The sequence below is a fragment of the Ochotona curzoniae genome, unplaced genomic scaffold (assembly GCF_017591425.1).
Source record: "Ochotona curzoniae isolate NIBS_2020 unplaced genomic scaffold, NIBS_Ocur_1.0 scaffold_4505, whole genome shotgun sequence".
In the NCBI taxonomy this organism is placed as follows: Eukaryota; Metazoa; Chordata; class Mammalia; order Lagomorpha; family Ochotonidae; genus Ochotona; species Ochotona curzoniae.
The window spans coordinates 987,070-1,009,077 of NW_024467118.1; the positions used below are offsets into that span (position 1 = coordinate 987,070).

General features: G+C 54.0%; 1 protein-coding gene across 2 annotated transcripts in view; it reads left to right on the forward strand.

Annotated features, from left to right (window-relative positions):
* Positions 1-6,935: 6,935 nt before the first annotated feature.
* Positions 6,936-22,008, forward strand: part of ADD1 (adducin 1) — a 53,317-nt gene continuing 38,244 nt past the window's right edge. For both annotated transcript variants that reach the window (XM_040966137.1, XM_040966136.1), the window contains exon 1: positions 6,936-7,030. The gene's annotated coding sequence lies outside the window, so the exon portion shown is untranslated. The remainder of the gene's footprint in view (positions 7,031-22,008) is intronic.

The window sequence follows — 22,008 nt, forward strand, 5'->3', positions numbered from 1 at the left end:
ATCCACTGCGTTATTTTCAGATGAGAGAACAGGCTTGGGGAGGTCTGGGTCCCAGCCCTGCCACCCCTTCATGCTGGTCCTGGCTTGGATACTCACATCCGTCTCAGCCTCTGACCAGCATCTTGCAGGGCTGGGAGGATGACTGTGGGGGCCCTGGCCCTGCCCTGCAGGCCACAGTGGGCTCTGAGGCAGGGCCCTCAGAGGGCCAGCTGAACCCTGCCCCAGGGACAGTCCTGGGAAAGAGGCCCATGGTGGGGAGTTTAGTAAGCACTAAGGCTCTGGCCCAGGGTGCGGGACCCCTGGATGCTTCGGGACTCTGTCCCAAGCCACCTGCTGCTCTTGGAGTATACTGAACCCCAGTGCCCACTGATAGATTTTTTTTTTTACATTTTATTATTATTATTATCATTTTATGATACAGTTCCATATTCCCTTATCCCCTCCCCAATTCCCTCCCCCCCACCTAGTTCCTCTATATCATTACAACATATAGTTCTTCCTATTCAGTCATATGTCCATCACTGCGGGCATGGACAATGGCAGAGAGTCCAGAATCCTATTGTTAAGATATAGTGAACAGTTTCATTGTAAGTCCATCTTTGTCTGGAAGCAGAAATACATACTACACTGCATCCTCACATCTGGATGTTAGTCTCTATTTCACAGCTACTGTACATCCCCTCCAATGAAAAGTCATGATACAAAATCAACAATAGAAAGAAAAATAGAAATTTACAATGCCACGAAGTTAAATGACATGTTACTAGATATGACAGTCTCCGTTACACAGCTACTATACATCCCCTTAAGTGAAGAGCCACAAAACAAAATCAACATCAGGGAGAAAAAAGAAATTAACCACACCAAGAAGTTGAACAACATACTATTAAATGACTAACGTGTAGCTGAAGAAGTGGAAATCAAGAACCTTCTGGAAGAAAATGATGTCATTGCATGATCTACGAGTCATTGAATGATTTAATCAGAAGAAAGTGTTTTTTGAAGAGATGAAACCAACAGAAAACAACAAAACCCATGTGATATAATTTCTGCTGATCTTGGTTGAAGTGTGTCTCCTCCAGACAATAAACAGATGGGTTTTGTTTTTTTAATCCAGTCTACTAATCTATGATGTTTGATTGAGCTTAAGCAATTTACATTCAGAGTTAAATATACATAGGTGGTACTTTGGTCCTGTCATTTTAGGAATGGGTTGTTCATTGATTTAGTCCTCTGTTGTCATTTTACTGGGATGTTCTTCCCGTTTGCCTTTGTTTTTGGTAGGTGCTATTCCTCTTCTCTGTCAAGAGAACATCTTGAAGTATCATTTGTAGGGCAGGTTTGGAAGAGGCAAATTCTTTTAACTTTTCTTTACTGTGGAAGAATTTTATTTCATTTTCAAAGACGAAAGAAAGCTTTGCTGGATATGTTATCCTAGGCCGACAATTTTTTCTTTTAGAATCTGGAATATATCACTCCATTCTCTTCTTGCCTGTAGAGTTTCCTGGGAGAGATCTCCTGTGAGTTTAATTGGCATTCCTTTATATGTCAATTGATTTTTTTCATGTGCACATTTAAGGATCTTTTCCTTATGTTCAATTGAAGAGAGCTTGATGATCATGTGTCTTGGTGAAGATCGCTTTTGATCAAGCCTGTTGGGAGTTCTGTGTCCCTCCTGGATCTTGTTTCCCAATTCTTTCTCCAGATTAGAGAAATTTTCCTTTATTATTTCATTAAATACATTTGCAAACTCAACTTCTCTTTCTGCACCTTCTGAGACTCCCATAACTCTTATATCTGGCCTCTTAATGGTGTCTTTCAATTATTGAATACTTTTTTGGGCCTGATCCAGCTCTGCTTCCAGCTTTTTGTTTGCTTCCCCCTGGTGACAGGAAATATCTTCCAATTCTGAGATTCTTTCTTCTGCTTGCTTCATTCTATTTTGGAGACTCTCCTCTGTACTTCTGATTTGCTCTACTGTGTTCTTAATTTCTGATATATCAGCCTTGATTTGCTTTATTGCTTCCTTAAATTCTTTGAACTCTTGCATGAGCTTCTCATTTTTGATCAGAATCTTTAAAATGAGTCTTACGGATTCTGTGTCCCCCTTTTCTCGATGTCTTCCTCAGTTAACTCTGAGGTGGGCATAGGGTTTTGCTCCTTTGCAGGGGAGTTTTCGTTAATATTCATTGTGTCTTTGTCTCTTCTTTTGCTCTTGGTCATTGTACTTCTGGTCAGCAGAGTCTTCTTCTTGGGGCAGGTTTCTAAGCTGTGTCACCCACAGGTCTACAATGCGATTTTACTTATTGCAGTTGGTACACAACTTTTTGCTTGCATCCACTTGTGTCACAACCTCCACCGAGTTCCAGGTCTGGGTTCTTATGTCAGATTTCCACCGTGGTCTCCACAGTCCCAGCTCTTGGCTCACCACTCTCCACCTCCTGTGATACTGTGCTGAGGCTGCACAATTGTCTCTGCAAGATTTCTCCCACTTCCAGTTGGAGCAGGTGGTAGGATTAGAGAGACACCGGGTATCCTATAAAATTAGGTTGTTGGTGGCGCTGATCTTGTTGGAACCTGTTGGACATTAGGTCTGGGTGCCACACGAACCTATTTTGATGGGTACAATGCCACAGTCGGAATTATTTTCCTGCGGGACCAGTGCAATCCACGGAACTCAGCAAGTTTTCGTGAGCTCAGCACGTGCGCAGTTCACTGTTGTCCCCTGCAGTCCCAAAGCTATTGCCACAGTACGCAAAATGGCACCTGATGCACCACCATTACAGTTCTTGATCTGCTGGCCGTCAGATCCGAGGGCTACCCAGACCTGTCTTGGGTGGAATCTGTAGAATGCCACGTCGTTGCAGTTAATTGAGTCAGAAATGAGCTCACTCCCAGCTCAGCACATGCTCAGTCCTTTCCCTTGCCCTTTCCTCCTTATGCAAAATGGCGCCCAATTCGGCTCTAGGGGGCTGACTGGGCTAAGAAATCCACCCTGTTCTCGCACTGCCCGTCTGAGATCTGCTGCTCTGTCTCTCCTCCTGGTCAAATCAAATGGACCAGCAGGACGGACAGTTCTTTGTCGGTGTTCACCTCCCAAGCTCCCAGTGTAAGTCCCTTCCCACCTGGTTGCTGGTGGAGTTCAGATCGCCATTAGCTGAATGCTGCTGGAGTATCAGTCACTGCAACACCTCACCGTTGTGTCCGCTGCTTTCCTGTGTCTGTCAGTCTCCAGGTACCCCTCTGCTGTTGTTCTGTCCTCTCCTGTTTCCTGAAATATGTCCTCTCTGCTTCATCCTGATTAAATGTTTTTCTGTCCAAACGTGTCCTTACCCTATTCCGCCACCTTGATTTCCAGCTGATAGATTTTTTTAAAAATTTATTTATTTTTAATTAGAAAGTGAGATATACAGAGAGGAGGAGAGACAGAGAGGAAGATGTGTCTGATTATTCACTCACCAAATAGTCACAGCAGCTGGAACTGCGCTGATCTGAAGCCAGGAGCCTGGAGCCTCTTCCGGGTCTCTCATGCAGGTTTAGGAACCCAAGGCTTTGGGCCGTCCTTGACTGCCTTTCCAGGCCACAGGCAGGAAGCTGGATGGGAAACGGTAGCTGGGATTAGAACCAGAAATATGGAATCCCAGCACATGCAAGGCAAGGACTTTAGCCACTAGGCTACTATGCCAGACCTTATCTTTATTTATTTATTTATTTAATAAATATTTATTTATTTACTTTTATTACAAAATAAGATATACAGAGAAGAGGAGAGACAGAGAGGAAGATCGTTCATCCAATGATTCACTCCATAATTTGTCGCAACGGCCAGAGCTCTGCTGATCTGAAGCCAGGAGCCAGGAACTTCTTCCGAGTCTCCCACGCGGGTGCAGGGTTCCAAAGCTTTGGGCCATCCTTGACTGTTTTCCCAGGCCACAAGCAGGGAGCTGGATGGGAAGTGAAGCTACTGGGATTAGAACCAGCGCCCATATGGGATCCCGGCTCGTTCAAGGTGAGGACTTTAGCCACTAGGCCATCATGCTGGGCCCTCTTCATTTATTTTTTTTTTAATGATTTTTATTTATTTGGGGCCTGGCACAATAGTTTCAATGGTGAATGGTTAGTTATTTTTATTGGAAAGGCAGATCAGATTTACAGAGAAAGGAGAGACAGAAATATCTTCCATGCACTGATTCAGTCCCCAAATGGCTGCAACAGAAGGGGAAGGCAGAGTAGCGGGTGTGGACCAGAGCCTGGGACCTCCGTGCTTTGTGCCCCTGGGCCTGGTCCGGCCCCTGATGAGATAGTAACACTGGGAGACGGGCGGCCCTGACCACCCCCGCACCGGGCAAGCAGGCTATGGACTGTGGATTGTCAGTGGCTCAATGAAATTGTGGACTAGAATGTTGCAACTAGCATTAAAAAAAAGAAACAAGAACCCCAATAATGCCTTCTCCCTTATCAATTCCTTATAAGTGTGAGAGAGTTACATTAGAAAAAGTGACATGAAACTATTTATTTTAAAGATGTGGAGACAGAAAAGAAGGGCAAGAAGGGTGGGGGAAGGAAGCGAGGGGACAAGGGTGAGAACTTGGGATGGGGGATCGTAATTGGGGTATACTGAAGTCACGCAAGGCACACAGGGTTGGGGTGTCTCCTGCTGCGACCCAGCAGCTCCGAGTCCTCCCCGGCTCCTCTCTGTCTCACACACGCCTACGCCAGAACCCAGCCTTGCGGTACCTGCCTGCCCCCGCCCGCAGCGCCGCCCTTCCGCTGCCCTGGCTTCACTCAGTCTCATCTTCCTGTTTCTCTCAGACCACCCAATCATACATCTGTCATAGTGTTTTCCTGTTTTTGTATTTGAAGAAGCATTCTTTGAAAGGTCGAGTGATGGAGACAGCTAGGGAGGAGAGCGAGCTGTTTTCTATTTGCTGGTTTATTCCTCAAATGCCCCACATGACCCAGGGTCAGGAGCCAGGAACTCTGGGCAGAGCCCCACGCACCAACTCCCCGGTGCTCCGGCAGAAATGCAGGGTAGGAGAGAGCTGGGATCTGACACCTGCCCCGCTGCTTGACCTCCTGCCCCTGGTCCCACCCAGAAAGCCATAGCTGTCACAGTGTCCTTGCTCTTTGTGGTCCACCTCTTCATATTCCTTGCTATGCTCTCAATATTAGTTTGGATTTCTCCTAAGGCCCATGAAAAAGTATTTGAGACAGTTACGAGAGCATATCCATTGGCTGGTTCGCACCCCAAATGGTCCCGATTAAAAGAAGGCTTGGGCCCAGCGCGATAGTGTAGGGGTTAAGGTCCTCGCCTTGCACACCCAGGATCCCATATGGTTGCCAGTTTTAATCCCGGTGTCCCTGCTTCCCATCCAGTTCCCTGCTTGTGATCTGGGAAAGCAGTTGAGGACAGCCCAAAGTTTTGGGACCCTGCACCCATGTGGGAGACCCGGAAGGGCTCCTGGCTCCTGGCTTTGGATTGGCTCAGCTCCAGCCGTTGTGGTCACCTGGGGAGTGAACCATCAGACAGAGGATTTTCCTTTCTGTCTCTCCTCCTCTCTGTATATCCACCTTTCAATAAAAATAAATAAAAAAAAAATTTTTTTTTTAAAAGAAGGCTTAACCAACTTGGCCAGGGTTTAAAAGACTGGTTCCTCAAGTCTCATCATGTGGATGATGGCTAGTGGTTTGATGTTAATGACGTGCACATGAAGGGTGGAGTGTTGTGGCAGGGGTGTGGGTAGGAAGCACTTCCATTTGGTGGTTCACTGCCCAAGCACCCTTAACAGGGAGGGCAGGGCTGGCATGGATGCCTGGAGCCAGGACTCCCACCTAGGCCTCCGCGGTGGGCAGCAGGCAGTGGGCACCCTGCTTCTAGGCCACTTGGATGCAGCGGCTGAGCAGGTGCCAGCCACGACCTGCTGTGATCCTCCCACTTCAGGACGCCCCCCATCAGATCCTCTCTGTTCTTCCGCCTTCCTCTAGGTTTTGTGCTGTCACTGGGGAGAAAAGCGAGACCTGAAAAGGCCGCTGCTAACAGGGATCGTGACCACCCCCACGGACGGGGCTGTGGCCTTCGGGCTGCAAAGTGTCCCTCAGGCCACCTTCCTGCAGGCGTCACCTCCCCTCATCCCTCAGGCCATGTTGGGGACGCATCCCTCAGGGCCACCCTCCCTCAGGGCCACCATCCCTCAGGGCCACCCTCCCTCAGGGCCACCCTCCCTCAGGGCCACCATCCCTCAAGGCCACCATCCCTCAGGCCATGTTGGGGACGCATCCCTTAGGGCCACCATCCCTCAAGGCCACCATCCCTTAGGGCCACCATCCCTCAGGGCCATCTTCCCTCAGGCCACCTCCGCGAAGGCGCCCCTCAGGCCGGTGCTGGCAGGTGGCCAGCATCGGCAGCAGGCCAGGCCCGGCTTCCAGGAGGCCTAGCTCGTGCCGCAGCCTTATCAGGGCCCACAGGCCCGGCGGCGCCGGCCACACCCAGGCGGCCAGGACACCTGCCCCTCCCCGCCACCCTCCGCTGACCCCCGGGCCCCGGGCACTCCGCTGCGCGCGCCAACGGGCGGGACGGCCGAGGGCGGCTCCGCGAGCCCGCCCGACCACGCTGGGACTCGGCGTCCGCCCTCCGGAGGCCACCAGCGCGCCAGCCCCGCAGCGGACCGCAGCCCACGGGCGGGGCGGCTCCGCACCGAGGGGCCCGCGCAGCCCGAGAGGCGCCGCCGCCTTCCGCGGGCGCAGCCAATTGCAGGGCGCGTTGCTGGGCGCGGTGGCGCGGCGGGCCTATCGGGCGGCGCCTTGTTGCGCTGCGGCGACGCAGGCCGCACCCAGCGCGAGCGGCTGAGGCCACGGCTCCCGGGCCGCGAGGGTGGGCGGCCGGCGGGCGGGGCTGCGGCCGGGGGCGGAGCGGGGTCCGGAGCGGCAGGCGGAGGCCGATCCCGATCGCGGAGCGGCAGCCCGAGCCCGGAGCGGCAGCCCGAGCCCCGGCGCCAGGCCCAGCCGGCTGCGGCAGCGGACCCGCCGTGAGGTGAGGCCCGCGGGGCCGAGGGGCTCCCGGTGCGCCGGGCAGCGGGGCAGGGGAGGCGCCCCGGCTGCTCGTGGCTGTGCCCGAGCACGGAGGCGGTGATGGTCGGTGCTGGGCCGCGGCCACGGCGGCCGAGGCTCCGGGTGGAGCCGGCCCTGGGTGCTGTGCTCCTGCTCGGTCGAAGATGTTGATTTTCATTCTGGCTGGTGGGGGAAGCTGGAACGGTTTTGTGAGCAAGTGAGGCCTGCTTTTCAGAGTTTTGCTGTGGCTTACAGCGAGCGGGGGTGTGTGTGAATTCGCGGCTTTTGCACCACTTTGCTGCCTGGGTCTGTGCATCCGAGTCTGGCCCTGGCCCACCCGGGGACAGCTTGCCCCTGGAGGTCATTCTCTCCCTTAGCTGACAGCGTGCTGCTGGGCGTTTCGTGTTGGCGTTGTTCCGTGAAGGCTGCAGAGCCTGAAATGAGCGCGGGGCGTTTCATGGCGTGACCCTGGCCTCTGGCCTCCCCCTCGCACCCTCGCACAGTGTGGACAGCTGCTGCCCGGTTCCAGCAGGGATTAACCCGAGCCAGAAGCGGGGTCCCTGTCACTGGTGTCTGGGGAACGCCGTGCAGCTTGAAGGCTTTCAGCGGAACCCTCAGACCGATGGCCCAGGGACCGCGAAGCTGCTCCCTGGCCTGTCGGGTTTCAGGCAGGCCCTGGGTGACAGTCTCTGCATCTGCAGCTTTGGCCTGCGCTGGTCTGTTTATTGATACAGCCTGGCGCAGTGCCCCGAGGAGCCGTGTGGTGTGATTTTGTCCTGATTGCTGCTTCAGCCTTGGAGTTACTGTAAAGTGCTAACTCCATCCAAGGGTGTGGTCAGAGATCCAGGCCTCGAGTTTTGGGGCAGGGAGTAGGCGCTTCTCTCGTTAACACTGCTTAATGCTCAGTGCCTGGGACATTCCAGCAGGCCCTGAGGAAGGCATTGCAATGCTGGAACTCCGTTTATTAGTTGGAATATTTCTTTTTGTTTGAAGATTTATTTACTACTTTTTATTGCAAAGGCAAAGTTTATACATACATACATACATACATACATATATATGTATATGTATATATATATATATAGAGAGAGAGATGTTCCATCTGCTGGTTCACTTCCCAGTTGGCTGCAATAGCTGGAGCTGAGCTGATCCGAAGCCAGGAGCCTCTTCCAGGTCTCCCACGCGGGTGCAGGGTCCCAAGGCTTTGGGCCGTCCTCTGCTGCTTCGTGCTGTCAGGACGCAAACCGGTGTCCGAATGGGAAGCCAGCGCCACAGGTGGTGGTTTAGCTATGCCATCACGCTGCTCCCAAGATAGAATATTTCTACAGAGAAATTTCTCTTTACCCACTACTCTGTTGTGTTGAAGCATAGCTTTTGTTTTTTCTTCATTTGAAAGACATATTTTATCTGCTGGTTTACTCCCCAGATGGCTGCTAGCAGCTGGGCTGGACCAGGCAGGAGGCAGGGGCCCAAGTACTTGGGCCATCTTCCACTGCTTTCTCGGGCGCATTAGCAAGGAGCTGGATAGGAAGTGGCGTTCTAACTGGCACACATACGCTCTGGCAGCACTGCAGGTGGTGACCCCGGGTCCCGCGTGGGATGGTGGTTAAGCCCTCTTGTGCAGTCCCGCTGTTTCGGAGAGCTGCTGTGCTCTGATTTGGCTTCTTGCAGCTGCGCCAAGGCCGGCCTCTGCTGCTTTCCAGGCACGTCAGCAGGGGGCTGGGTGGGAGGCGGAGCAGCCAGGACTGGAACTGGCGCTGAAGGCAGTGGCTGTTACTCACCCCAAATAAATTTTTAGAAAAAGAAAAAGAAAAAAGGCAGGATGAGTTCTTGCTTCTCCATTACTTACTGAGCCCAGAGTCAGGAGTTAGCTTACCGATCTCTGTCTTATTGTTTAGGTTTTATTTGAGAGAGAGCTTCCGTCCACACTGCCCGTGGCAGCTGGGAGTGGGCCCCACGGGGGGACTCAGCAGTTCAGTACAGGTTCTTCCCCCCCGCGCCCCCTGTGGCAGCAGGAACCTAGGTGCCACCAGAGCTGGGCTGGGGCACCCAGGGGCGAGTGTGAAACAGGCTGTTCTAACTGCTAGGCTGAGTGTGTCTTTCCATGAAGCCATGGGGTGTGTATGCAGAGTGGCTGGCGTTGCAGGTCAAGTTGTTGACGCCTGTCACTCCCGCGCCAGAGGACCTGATTCCAGTCCTGCCTTTGTTTTCTGTCCAGCTTCTTGAATCAACAGTTAGAGAAAGGGTGAGACAGAGCTTGCACCTGCTGCTTCACTCCCCAGAGGGCCGCATGGCCAGCTGGAGCCACAGCTGCCTCGGGAGCTCCCACCAAGGAGTGGGGTGCTGGTGGCAGCGGCCTCCTGGGTGCCCCGCAGTGCTGGCCTCTGGTGCTCTTGTTGGGGTCTGTCGTCGAGCTGAATGTGGCGTTGGATCTAAGGGGATTGTTGGGGAACTTACCTATGGTAATAAATACATTCTGTCCTGTTTCATCCAGAAATGTGCTGTTACAGTAGAGTTTTGTCCCTGAGTGACTTTAAAATTTATGTTAAAAACTTGATTGTTGGGGCCCGGCGTGGTGGCCTAGCAGCTAGAGTCCTCAACTTGAACGCGCCCAGGATACCATACAGGCGCCGGTTCATGTCCTGGCAGCTCCACTTCCCATCCAGCTCCCTGCTTGTGGCCTGGGAAAGCGGTCGAGGACGGCCCAAAGCCCTGAACCTGCGTGGGAGACCTGGAATAAGCTCCTGACTCCTGGCTTCGGATCAGCTCAGCTCTGGCTGTTGTGGCCATTTAGGGAGTGAACCAGCGGATCAAAACTATTTCTGTTTGTCTCTCTGTAAATCTGATTTTCCAGTAGAAAGAAAGAAATCTTTAAAAAATAAGATTTATTTGTTTGGAAGGGTTTTGGGGAGAGAGAAGTCTTCCATCTGCTGGGAACTGCGCCTGGGTCCCCGTGTGGGTGCAGGAGCCCGTCTGCTGTGCTGGTGGGGAGCTGGAGCCCTCACACGGGGTGGTCCGTAACATGCTGTGCCACACTGCCAGCCCCACCTGTTGCTGAACTGAAGGGGCAGATGGGGGGAGATGACCCTGCTGTCTGCTGAGAACTGCCCAGGCCTGGCACGTGGGAGGCAGGTGCGCAGCACCTCAAGCCATTGCCTGCTGTTTCAGGAGAGACTGGAGACAGTGGGGGCAGGGGGTCTGTTCTGAAGTGAGCTGGCCGTTCCCTAAGCAGGGGTGACTGCACGGCGGTGGCGCTGACCACTCGCTGTGTCAGTGGGCGTGGCCCGTGGTCAGCACTGCCCGGGTGCGCGCACTGCCCCATGAGGCCGGCGAGAGCTGTTTGATGGTGTTATCTTCTCTGAGGTAGGATATTAAAAGCATAGTGAATGTACTTTTTAAAAGCTGAGATACAGAATTTTAAATATTTAAATTTTAGTTAATATTTGCAAGAGAATAGGAGAGACCCTGATTCCTTGTCCAGTTTACTTGGCTGTGCTACTGTCCCCTTTTGCATTAATTTGTTTCTACTGGAAAGGCAGATTTACAGAGAAGGAAAGATACAAAAAGAAGGTTTTCTACCTGCTGGTTCACTCCCCAGATGGCTGCAATAGTCAGAGCTGAGCTGATCCGAAGCCAGGAGCCTCTTCCGGGTCTCCCACGTGGGTGCAGGGTCCCGAAGCTTTGGGCCGACCTCGACTGCCTTCCCAGGCCACAGGCAGGGAGCTGGATGGGACATGGGGCTGCAGGGACACGAACCAGTGCCCACATGGGATCCCGTACCACAGGGAAGAGGATTAGCCTGTGGAGCCACCACTCCGGCCCTTGTGCATTGCTTTTGTTTTGTTTTGTTTTTGCTCTCTCCCTTTTTAAAAAAGTTTTAGTTTATTTGAAAGAGTTATAAAGAGAGAGAGAGAGAAATATCTCCCCTTCACTGGTTCACTCCCCAAATGGTGACAACAGCAAGGGCTGCACCAGGCTGAAGGCCGGGCCTCGTCTCGTCCCCACGTGGGTGCAGAGCCTAGCTCTTGAGCCGTTCTGCAGGGAGCTGGGTGGGAAGTGGAGCAGCTGGAACTGCTCTGTACATCCCTACGTGGGCTGCCAGTGCCGAGGTGGCAGCTTACCGCGTGTGTTACCGCGCTGGCCCCAGCTATGGTACAGTTCATATTTTACTCTGATGTTATTTACTTAGAAATTCAGGACTTTGTGCAAGCTGAGTCTGCAGTGACAGGGGTTGTGCTGCCTGGGGCAGGTCATAGCGAGGGCCATTTGTGTCCTGGTCACTCTACTTCCTGTCTGCCAGGGCACCAGAGAAGGCTGCAGATGACCCAGCAGGGAGACCAGTGGGTGTCCCTGCTCCCAGAGGCCCCTCGTGGAGTGAGCCCATGGAGGCCTTGGGCCAGTGTCTGTCTTGCAGAGGCCCGTGGGGAGTGAGCCCGTGGAGGCTGTGGGCAGTCCGTCTCGCAGAGGCCCATGGGGAGTGAGCCCGTGGAGGCTGTGGGCAGTCCGTCTCGCAGAGGCCCGTGGGGAGTGAGCCCGTGGAGGCTGTGGGCAGTCCGTCTCGCAGAGGCCCATGGGGAGTGAGCCCGTGGAGGCTGTGGGCAGTCCGTCTCGCAGAGGCCCGTGGGGAGTGAGCCCGTGGAGGCTGTGGGCAGTCCGTCTCGCAGAGGCCCATGGGGAGTGAGCCCGTGGAGGCTGTGGGCAGTCCGTCTCGCAGAGGCCCCTTGTGGAGTGAGCCTGTGGAGGCTGTGGGTCAGTGTCTGTCCCAGAGAACCCTCGTATGCCTTCTGGACCAGGCGTCTGACTTCTTTCCTTCCTGTTTCTTCTTTTTTCTCTTAGTAAAAAAAAATGATTGTGCCATGTTAAGATTAGTAACAGAACTAATTACTGTTACAGATGGTGTGTATCAGTGTTTCATCTTTTTGTGTTTTAATTTTGGGATTTGGCACTGCGGTACAGTGGCTAAGCCACCGTTTGTGGCACTGCATCTCACACTGGACTGTTGCGCTCCCAGTGCTGCTGGTCAGGTGCTGGGGCTCCTGGCTGCCGTGTGGCCCAGCCCTGGACACTGCAGCTTGCAGAAAGATCCATCTTCCTGTTGGACTACGTTTCAAGAGAAAAAAAAAAAAAGAAATATATCTCAAGAAGGTAAAAGCTTTGATTTGAGAGGCCGAGATTCCATGCTCAGGTTTGCGCCCCTCTTGCTGAGGCAGGTCTGCCCTGCGAGGTGGGAGGCAGGTAGGGGCCTGGTGGGCGCTGTGGGAGCCAGGTGGCGCTGTGGGAGGCTGGTGGGGCTGTGGGAGCCTGGTGGGTGCCTGGTCGGAGCCTGGTGGGAGCCTGGTGGGAGCCAGGTGGGAGCCTGGTGGGAGCCTGGTGGGAACCTGGTAGGCGCCTGGTGGGTGCCTGGTGGGAGCCTGGTGGGCGCTGTGGGAGCCTGGTGGGCGCTGTGGGAGGCTGGTGGGGCTGTGGGAGCCTGGTGGGTGCCTGGTGGGAGCCTGGTGGGAGCCAGGTGGGAGCCTGGTGGGCGCCTGGTGGGAGCCTGGTGGGTGCCTGGTGGGAGCCTGGTGGGTGCCTGGTGGGAGCCTGGTGGGAGCCAGGTGGGAGCCTGGTGGGCGCCTGGTGGGCGCTGTGGGAGCCTGGTGGGCGCTGTGGGAGCCTGGTGGGGGCTGTGGGAGCCTGGTGGGAGCCTGGTGGGAACCAGGTGGGAGCCTGGTGGGAGCCAGGTGGGAGCCTGGTGGGCGCCTGGTGGGCGCTGTGGGAGCCAGGTGGGAGCCTGGTGGGAGCCAGGTGGGAGCCAGGTGGGAGCCTGGTGGGAGCCAGGTGGAAGCCTGGTGGGCGCTGTGGGAGCCTGGTGGGAGCCTGGTGGGCGCCTGGTGGGGGCTGTGGGAGCCTGGTGGGGGCTGTGGGAGCCAGGTGGGAGCCTGGTGGGTGCCTGGTGGGGGCTGTGGGAGCCAGGCACTGTGATGGGCACGCCAGCCAGCCGCTTTCTGGTTCTGTAAATTGTATTCCTGTACACTTTGGGAGTCAGAATTCATTGAAGCAAGAAAGTGGCTTCTGTGCATTTTCATTTCCCACCGCTTCTGGGGGAGAGGTGTCTTTTTTTTTTTTAAGATTTATTTATTTTTATTGGAAAGGTGGATATATACAGAGAGAAGAGACAGAGAGGAAGGTCTTCTGTCCAATGATTCACTCCCCAAGTGGCCGCAACGGCTGGAGCTGAGCCTATCCAAAGCCAGGAGTCTCCTTTGCGGCTCTAGGGTCCCAAGGCTTTGGGCCATCTTCAACTGCTTTCCCAGGCCACCGGCAGGGAGTTGGATGGGAAGTGGAGCTGCTGGGATTAGAACCAGGGCTCATATGGGATCCTGGGCGCCTTCAAGGCGAGGACTTTAACCTCTATGCTATTGCGCTGGGCCCAGGGGTGTCTTTTTGAAGACCTTGTTTATAAGGTGGAGTAATGGATTCCATATGCTTTATATCTCTGGTCGGTGTCTGCTGGCTCTCACATGGTTCCTTAAAATAGGAATCTTAACACCGCACAAGATTAAACTTTAACAGGAGTTTTAGTAGGAAATGCCTGTTCTGACCTCTGTTCAGCACGTTGGAGTTGAAAGGAATGGAGGGAAGCAAGTTTAATTCAGTTTGCCCTTTGAGCTCTATTTTCTCACAGTATCTTTTCAAGCACTTTTTAATGTGACTTAATATGTATCTAACATCGACACCATTTCTGATACCTGCTAGCTTTAAAATATTCAGCACTTTAAAAAATAATAATTTACTTATTTTGAAAGAATGACACACAGGGAGAGGGAGCGACGGGGAAAGAGACAGAGAAAAGAGGGGCTGGTGCGATGGTTCAATTGCCTGACCCTCAGCCTGCAGGTACCGGGATCCTCTATGGTCACTGGCTCACGTCCCAGCTGCTCCACTTCCCACCCAGTTCCCTGCTTGTGGCCTGGGAAAGCAGTGGAAGATGGTCCAAGTTCTTGGGACCCTGCACTGGGGTGAGGGACCCGGAAGAGGCTCCTGGTTCGGATCTGTTCGGATGCGGTTGTTGGAGTTATTTGGCGAGTGAAACAGCTGATGAAAGATCTCTGTTGCTCCTCTTTGTAAAGCTGCCTTTCCAATACAAATAAAGCTTAAGAGAGAGAGGGAGACAGACAGACACGGAGGGAGAGAGGGAGAGAGACAGACAGACACGGAGGGAGGGAGACAGACGGACACGGAGGGAGGGAGACAGACAGATACGGAGGGAGAGAGAGAGGGAGACAGACAGACACGGAGGGAGGGAGACAGACAGACAGACACGGAGGGAGAGAGGGAGACAGACAGACACGGAGGGAGAGAGGGAGAGAGACAGACAGACACGGAGGGAGAGAGAGAGGGAGACAGACAGACACGGAGGGAGAGAGAGAGGGAGACAGACAGACAGACACGGAGAGAGAGAGGGAGACAGACAGACACGGAGGGAGAGAGGGAGACAGACAGACAGACATGGAGGGAGAGAGAGAGAGCGGGAGACAGACAGACACGGAGGGAGGGAGAGAGAGGGAGACAGACAGACACGGAGGGAGGGAGAGAGAGGGAGACAGACAGATATGGAGGGAGAGAGAGAGGGAGACAGACAGACACGGAGGGAGAGAGGGAGAGCGGGAGACAGACAGACACGGAGGGAGAGAGGGAGACAGACAGACACGGAGGGAAAGTGACAGACAGACACGGAGGGAAAGTGACAGACAGACACGGAGGGAGAGAGGGAGACAGACAGACATGGAGGGAGAGAGAGAGAGCGGGAGACAGACACGGAGGGAGAGAGAGGGAGACAGACAGACACGGAGGGAGAGAGAGAGGGAGACAGACAGACAGACACGGAGAGAGAGAGAGAGAGGGAGACAGACAGACACGGAGAGAGAGAGAGAGAGGGAGACAGACAGACAGACACGGAGGGAGAGAGGGAGACAGACAGACACGGAGGGAGAGAGGGAGACAGACAGACATGGAGGGAGGGAGGGAGACAGACAGACAGACATGGAGGGAGAGAGAGAGGGAGACAGACAGACACGGAGGGAGGGAGAGAGAGGGAGACAGACAGACAGACACGGAGAGAGAGAGAGAGGGAGACAGACAGACAGACACGGAGGGAGAGAGAGAGGGAGACAGACAGACACGGAGGGAGAGAGGGAGAGCGGGAGACAGACAGACAGACACGGAGGGAGAGAGAGAGGGAGACAGACAGACACGGAGGGAGAGAGAGCGGGAGACAGACACGGAGGGAGAGAGGGAGACAGACAGACAGACATGGAGGGAGAGAGAGAGAGCGGGAGACAGACAGACACGGAGAGAGAGAGAGACAGACACACACGGAGGGAGAGAGAGAGAGGGAGACAGACAGACACGGAGGGAGGGAGGGTGACAAGTTTTCATTTCTGGTTCACTTGGAAGAAGCTAAGGGCCACGTGTGCGGCCAGCGTTGCAATTGGACACCACTTTGAGTCCCACGTGCTCCACTTCCCAGTCAGCCCCTGCTGGTGAGCAGGGAGAAGCTGTACAGGTGGCCTGCGGGCCTGAGCGCTTGCACCGTGTGGAAGGCGAGGAAGCCCCTGCCTGCTCCAGCCGTAGCTGCTGTGGCCATTTGGAGAGTGAAGCGCAGATGGAAGTCTGTGGCTGTCCTTCCGCCTTTCCAATCAGTGCATCTTAGAAAGGAGACTGCACGACTGGTCTAGGCTGAAGTCAGGAACCAGAGACTTGATCCACGTCTCCCATGTGGCTGCTGGGACTTGAACCTGTGCTGAGAGATGGGGTGCCAGCACTGTGTGTCTCCACTTAACTCACTGTGCCACGTGCCAGCCACGTAGGCAGGGCTTGACAGGCTGTGTGGGACAGGGCTGCGTTTCACATGAGGTGGGCGGAGTCTGGGAGGCAGCTGTGACTTTATAGTGTTCCGAGAACTTCTCTGCCAGCGTAAAAGCACAACAAATTTATTTAAAAATTTTTTTTTAAAATTTTTATTATTTTTAAAATTATTATTAGTTACATTGTATGATGTGACACAGTTTTATAGGTACTGGGATTCCCCCCACCCCTCCCTAACCCTCCGCCCATGGTGGATTCCTCCACCTTGTTGTGTAACCACAGTTCAAGTTCAGTTGAGATTTTTCGTTGCAAGCATATACCAAGCATAGAGTCCAGCATCTTATAGTCCAGATAAGTTCAACGGCTTCTTGGGGAGACCTTCTCTGGTCCCTGTTCAGCTGGTGGTTGCAATTGCTGGGCTGGTTCCGTCTTGAGCCTCGACTTCCTCTGGAATCAATGGTGTTGTAGTCCGTCCGTTTTGCTCGTCACGTGCTCGGCCCTCTCAAACCACTGGGAGCTGCAGCCTAGTGGGAGCGACCCCCAGTAACCCCACCTGGCCCGCCCCTGCCCTGATTTGCCAGTGTGTGTAGCAGCCTAGTTAGTCTGCCCCATATCCCATTGGGCTCTTGTAAATGTCGAGGGCTATTGGAGCTTAGTTCCATCCAACCAGCTCAACTGTCCAGCCTCACGGATGTTGTTGAGTGCCTCTCTGTCTAGCCACCCCAGTCCCTGTCCTAGTTTTTTTTTTTTTTTTTTTTTTTTACTGGAAAGGCAGATATACAGAGAGGAGAGACAGAGAGGAAGATCTTCCATGCGATGATTCACTCCCCAAGTGAGCGCAACGGCTGATGCTATGCCAATCCGAAGCCAGGAGCCTCTTCCAGGTCTCCCACGCAGGTGCAGGGTCCCAAAGCTTTGGGCCGTCCTCGACTGCTTTCCTGGGCCACAGGCAAAGAGCTGGATGGGACATGGGGCTGCCAGGATTAGAACCGGCGCCTGTATGGGATCCCGGGCGTGCAAGGCGAGGACCTTAACCACTGCGCCACCGCGCTGGGCCCCCTAGTTGTTATTGTGCCCTCCCATGGTAGTGTTGACCCAAGAGAGGGGAGCCCACTACTTCCCTCCCAGGTCACTTTCATTCTCGGTTGTGTTCTGTCCAGGTGGCCCTGTGGTTGGACTTGACAGTAATGGCCCCTAGTGCCAGCTTCTGCTACAGCTAAGGCCCGACAGCTCTCACCCCCTCCCGTTTTATTGACACTAGCAGGAATAGTCCGCCCGTCCTGGCTCTTACCTGGTCTGGTCCATATGAGGCGCACAGGTGCTGCAGCCCTGCCTAGTCTGGTCCCAGCTCATGCTCTCCAGTGGGAGTAGCTATCCAACACGGGCACCACCCCTTATTCCCCTGTCGGCTCTGCCCCCCTTCCTGATTCTCACGTGTGTTGGCTGGGCGCTGCGGTCTCATCTGGCACAGGCAGCCTCACCTTGGTATTCTGTGTCCTGTTTTTGTAGCAACTGAACCTGGCTCGACCCACTCTCTTCTCTGGCGTTCGGATTTGCCAGTGGACAACGTGAACCAACTCAGCCTGGTCCGCCCCCAACCCATGTCAAATATATGCCAGTGGTGCACCTTTCTGAACTGTTTCCTTCCGAAAAGCACAACAAATTTAAAAAACCTTTATGCAAGCCTTTTTTCACTCAGTGCATTGCATGCCAGTCCCATCTAGTATTTCTCGAGCACCTGCTCCATGCCAGGTGCTGCTGCACGGTGAGCCACAGCAGTGAAGCCAGGATAGAGAAAGGGGACAGCTTGGACCTGCCTTCCTGGGCGATCAGACTGGCTTTCTGGGCAGGAGGCCAGAATGAAGTCGGGCTGGGTTTCTGCATCTGCATGGGCCCATCCCCCTGCCCGTGGTTTGTCCATGGGTGCTCTCTGCTCCCTTGCTGGAAGGTCCCCAAGCAAGTGCATGCTGTCCGCTGGCAGGGCAAGCTGGCCATGCTGTCTGCTAGGCTGGGAGACTAGACAGGAGAGCCCTCCTGGGCTATGAGAAGTGTGGTGAGGGGAGCCCTGTTCCCTGCGTAACTGGAAGGGACACTGGCCTGGAATAGCCTTGTGCACTGTGGGTGACGTGCAAGAGTCTCTCTTTCACTCTGTTTTTCAAATAAAATAACTACACCTACAAATCGTGAAATCATTTGAGCTGTTATGTTTGCGTGCCAGCCGTGCGGTGCCACAGCGTTGTTCTGAGGACTCAATGATTCAGGGCAGAGGGGCACCGGGCACCTGCTGCCGAGTCCCTGGCAGCAATGTAACTAGTGGGTTCTGGGCTGAGTTGGCAGCTGGAATGTAAACCAGCAGGTGAGGGTCCTGGGAGGGCCACAGCCTTGCAGTCCTTCAGAATCCTGCCGTGGGTGGTGGACAGGCTGCAGCACCCGTGCTGTTGGCAGGGGCGCACGTGCGGAGGGGGTCCCAGGCACTTCTCTTTCCTCACTCAGAAAGGCCTGGTTCAAGGTGCTGTGGGTGCTGTCTTGTTTGCACCCATGGGTGTGCATTCATTTGGGGGAGACAGAATTGTAACCTAAAGGGGGGTTAGGCGAAGAGTGGAGATAGGGGTTTAAGGCTGCATCCCCAAGGGCTGCTCGGCAGTGAGGATAAAGGCACTTCATTGCTTTAAGCCGTAGCTTTCTCTGCTGTAAGTACTTAAGAAATTTGTCACAGAGAGACTGTTATAAAAACACTTTGAAAATGCAAATGCTGGGCTGACAGAGCAGCCTAGTGGTGAGGTCCTCACCTCGCATGCAACCAGAGTCCCATGTGGGCGCTGGTTCGTGTCCCTGCAGCCCCACTTCCCATCCAGCTCCCTGCCTGCGGAGGACGGCCCAAAGCCTGGGGACCCTGCACCCGCGCGGGCGACTCGGAAGACGTTCCTCCCTCCTGGCTGCGGATCACTCAGCACTGACTGTTGTGCCCACTTGGGGAGTGAATCAGCAGATGGAAGATCTTTCTCTTTCTCTCTGCAGATCTGACTTTCCAACAAAAATAAATGAAAAAAAAATTTTAAATCTTAAAAAAAGAAAAAGAAAATGCAAAATGAAAATACGTACTCATTTAAACATGTGAATGTGACCATACATTATTATTAGAAGCGTTTTTTAAAGATACACTCATTTTTATTGCAAAATCATACAGAGAGGAAGATCTTCCATCTGCTGGTTCACTCCCCAAATGGTCACAGCGGCCATAGCTGCGCCAATCCAATGCCAGGAGCCACGAGCCTCTTCCAGATATCCCATGTGGGTGCAGGGTCCCCAGGCTCTGGGCCGTCCTCCACTTCTTTCCCAGGCCACAGGCAGGGAGCTGGATGGGAAGTGGGGCTGCCAGGATTAGAACTGGCACCCATATAGGATCTAGGTGTTTGCAAGGTGAGGACTTTAGCCACTAGGCTATTGCGCTGAGTCCCTAGAAGCATTATTTTTTAAAAAGCATTTTTATTATTTATTTAATTATATAGGAAAATCAGATCTACAGAGAGAAGGAGACAGAAAGATCCACCCCCATCTGCTGGCTCACTCCCCAAGTGGCCACAGGGGCTGGAGCTGAGCCGATCTGAGGCCAGGACCCAGGAGTTTCCTCCGGGTCCCCCAGATGGATGCAGGGTCTTAAGGTCTTGGGCTGTCCTTTGCTCAGGGACCTGGAGGGAAAGTGGAGCAGCTGGGACACACGCAGGCGCTCACGTGGGATCCCAGCACATGCAAGACAAGGACCTTAGCCACTGGGCTACTGCACCAGGCCCAAAACATAGTTCTTATTTATTTATCTTCGATCCATTGATTCACAGGGCCAGGCTGAAGGCAGGAGGCGGGGGCTTCCTGCAGTGCAGCTCGTCCTCTGCTGCTTACTCAGGCACACAGCAGGTGCAGGTCAGACGTGGAGCGGCCAGGACACGAACTGGCACCCATATGGACACTGGGTTGCAGGCGGAGGTTTGACCTATTGGCGCAACACCAGCCTGTTTGTATTTCTTGAAATATGAGTGATTGGCTTTTACGGAAAGTCTTTGTCAGCGGTGGGCTCACAGGTGGCTGCCTGACTTGCTGTCTCCCAGTGTTGCTTCGGGGAGCAGTGGCTGCGCCCGGTGAGTGGCGAGGGCTTGTTGTCCGGATGAGCTGACTGTGAGGTGCCCAGTCTTGGGGCGGGGACGATGAAGTGTGTGGGTGCTCTCGGGGCGGGGGGCCGGACTCTCTTCTGGAGCTTGAATTTATCTGTCCTGCTGGGCCAACGCTGTGCTGGGACCGTGGGAAGGGAAGCGCGTGGGCAGCTGGCCTGCACGTCCGTGACTCGGGACCCACCGATGGCCGTGGCCTTGTGCGTTGGTGTTCTTTGTAGAATGTCCTTCCGTTGTGCCTTTTTTTTGTTTGTTTGTTTTGTTTTTTAAAGGAAAGTATCTTTTGCCTTTTCCTAAGGTCTTTTATTATTAGTATTCCATGATGTTTCTCTCTCTTTTTTTAATATTTATTTTATTTTTATTGGAAAAGAGGATATACAGAGAGGAGAGACAGAGAGGAAGATCCTCCATCCGATGATTCACTCCCCAAGCGAGCGCAACGGCCGATGCTATGCCGATCCGAAGCCAGGAGCCTCTCCGGGTCTCCCACGCGGGTGCAGGGTCCAAAGCTTTGGGCTGTCCTCGACTGCTTTCCTGGGCCACAGGCAGGGAGCTGGATGGGCAGCGGGGCCGCCGGGATTAGAACCGGTGCCCATATGGGATCCTGGGCGTGCAAGGCGAGGACCTTAACCACTTGCGCCACCGCGCCGGGCCCCGTTGTGCCTTTGAAAGCGAGCCAGTCTTAAAGATGAGGATCCTGATGCTGATACAGTGAGGGCAGCGACCACTCCCTTTCACAGATGTTTGCCACGTGTGCGTAATGAGCGCATGACGTGAAGTGTGCGTAATGAGCGCATGACGTGAAGTGTGCGTAATGAGCGCATGACGTGAAGTGTGCGTAATGAGCGCATGACGTGAAGTGTGCGTAATGAGCGCATGACGTGAAGTGTGCGTAATGAGCGCATGACGTGAAGTGCTCATGGACCCTTCGAGTAGGGAGTGAGGTTGAAGTGGTTGTCTTGTAAGAGATGAGGAGCCCAAGGCTAGAGAGACGGAGAGGCTGCGCAGGCCCAGTGCGCGGTGAGCAGCCGGACCGGGTTGTCACTTGCCCACCGGTGAGAACAGACGGATGAGGGGAGGGGCACAGTGCAGTTGGCCTGCGCGTGTCCTGTGGAGAGCCGCTTGGCTTCCGCCTGGCTGCCTCACCCAGGGCAGTGTCCACGCCCCACCCCCTCGGCTGGAAGAGCGTTGGTTCAGGGATCGGCTGAAGTGACGTCTCAGTCAGGGCTGGCTGTGTCGAACCAGACAGGCATAGCAGCATTGCTTAAAATACAGAGATGACATCAGGTAAACTTATAACATAAAATGTTATTTTTAATTAAAGTAATGTGTTCTTAATTTTTAGTTGCTTAAACTTAATGTTTTTGAAACTGTTAGCATGGCAATTTTGCATTCGCATTAGCCAATGGAGTAATTAAAGTGTTTACTGTATTGAGGGCGCCCTGTGTGCTGCACATGGTGCTGCGCGTGGCATTGCTGTGGCAGCCTGGCGACCTTGACGGCCCCAGCACTGCCTGTTTATTGCACGGGGTTGATGACGGAGGTGGGGCCTGCTGCAGACGTGTTAAAGAGAGGGTGCAAACTTGCAGTTTGCTCATTGACAGTTAAGGCCATAGGAGCTGTTGGTTCTGAAGATGTCGAGCATAAAAAACCAAGTTTCTCGCGGTAAATCCCTAGGATCAGCAGGTGGAAGCCAGAGGAGATGGCTGAGTTCAATTGGAAACTGGACATGTGAGTGAGCCTCGGAGCAGCTGGGCAGGGCCGCCTCCCGCCGGTGCTGACCAGGGCTGCTCAGTGTGTGAGCCAGGCAGGAAGTGAGCTGGGCACCGGGGCGTCCTGCACCGGAGCCCCCTTCTCCAGTCAGCACCTGCCGTTTCAGACACATCACATATGCCAGTTCGTTTTTTGGGCAAGACCTTGAAGCAAGAGTTTCCAAGTAGATCACACTTTG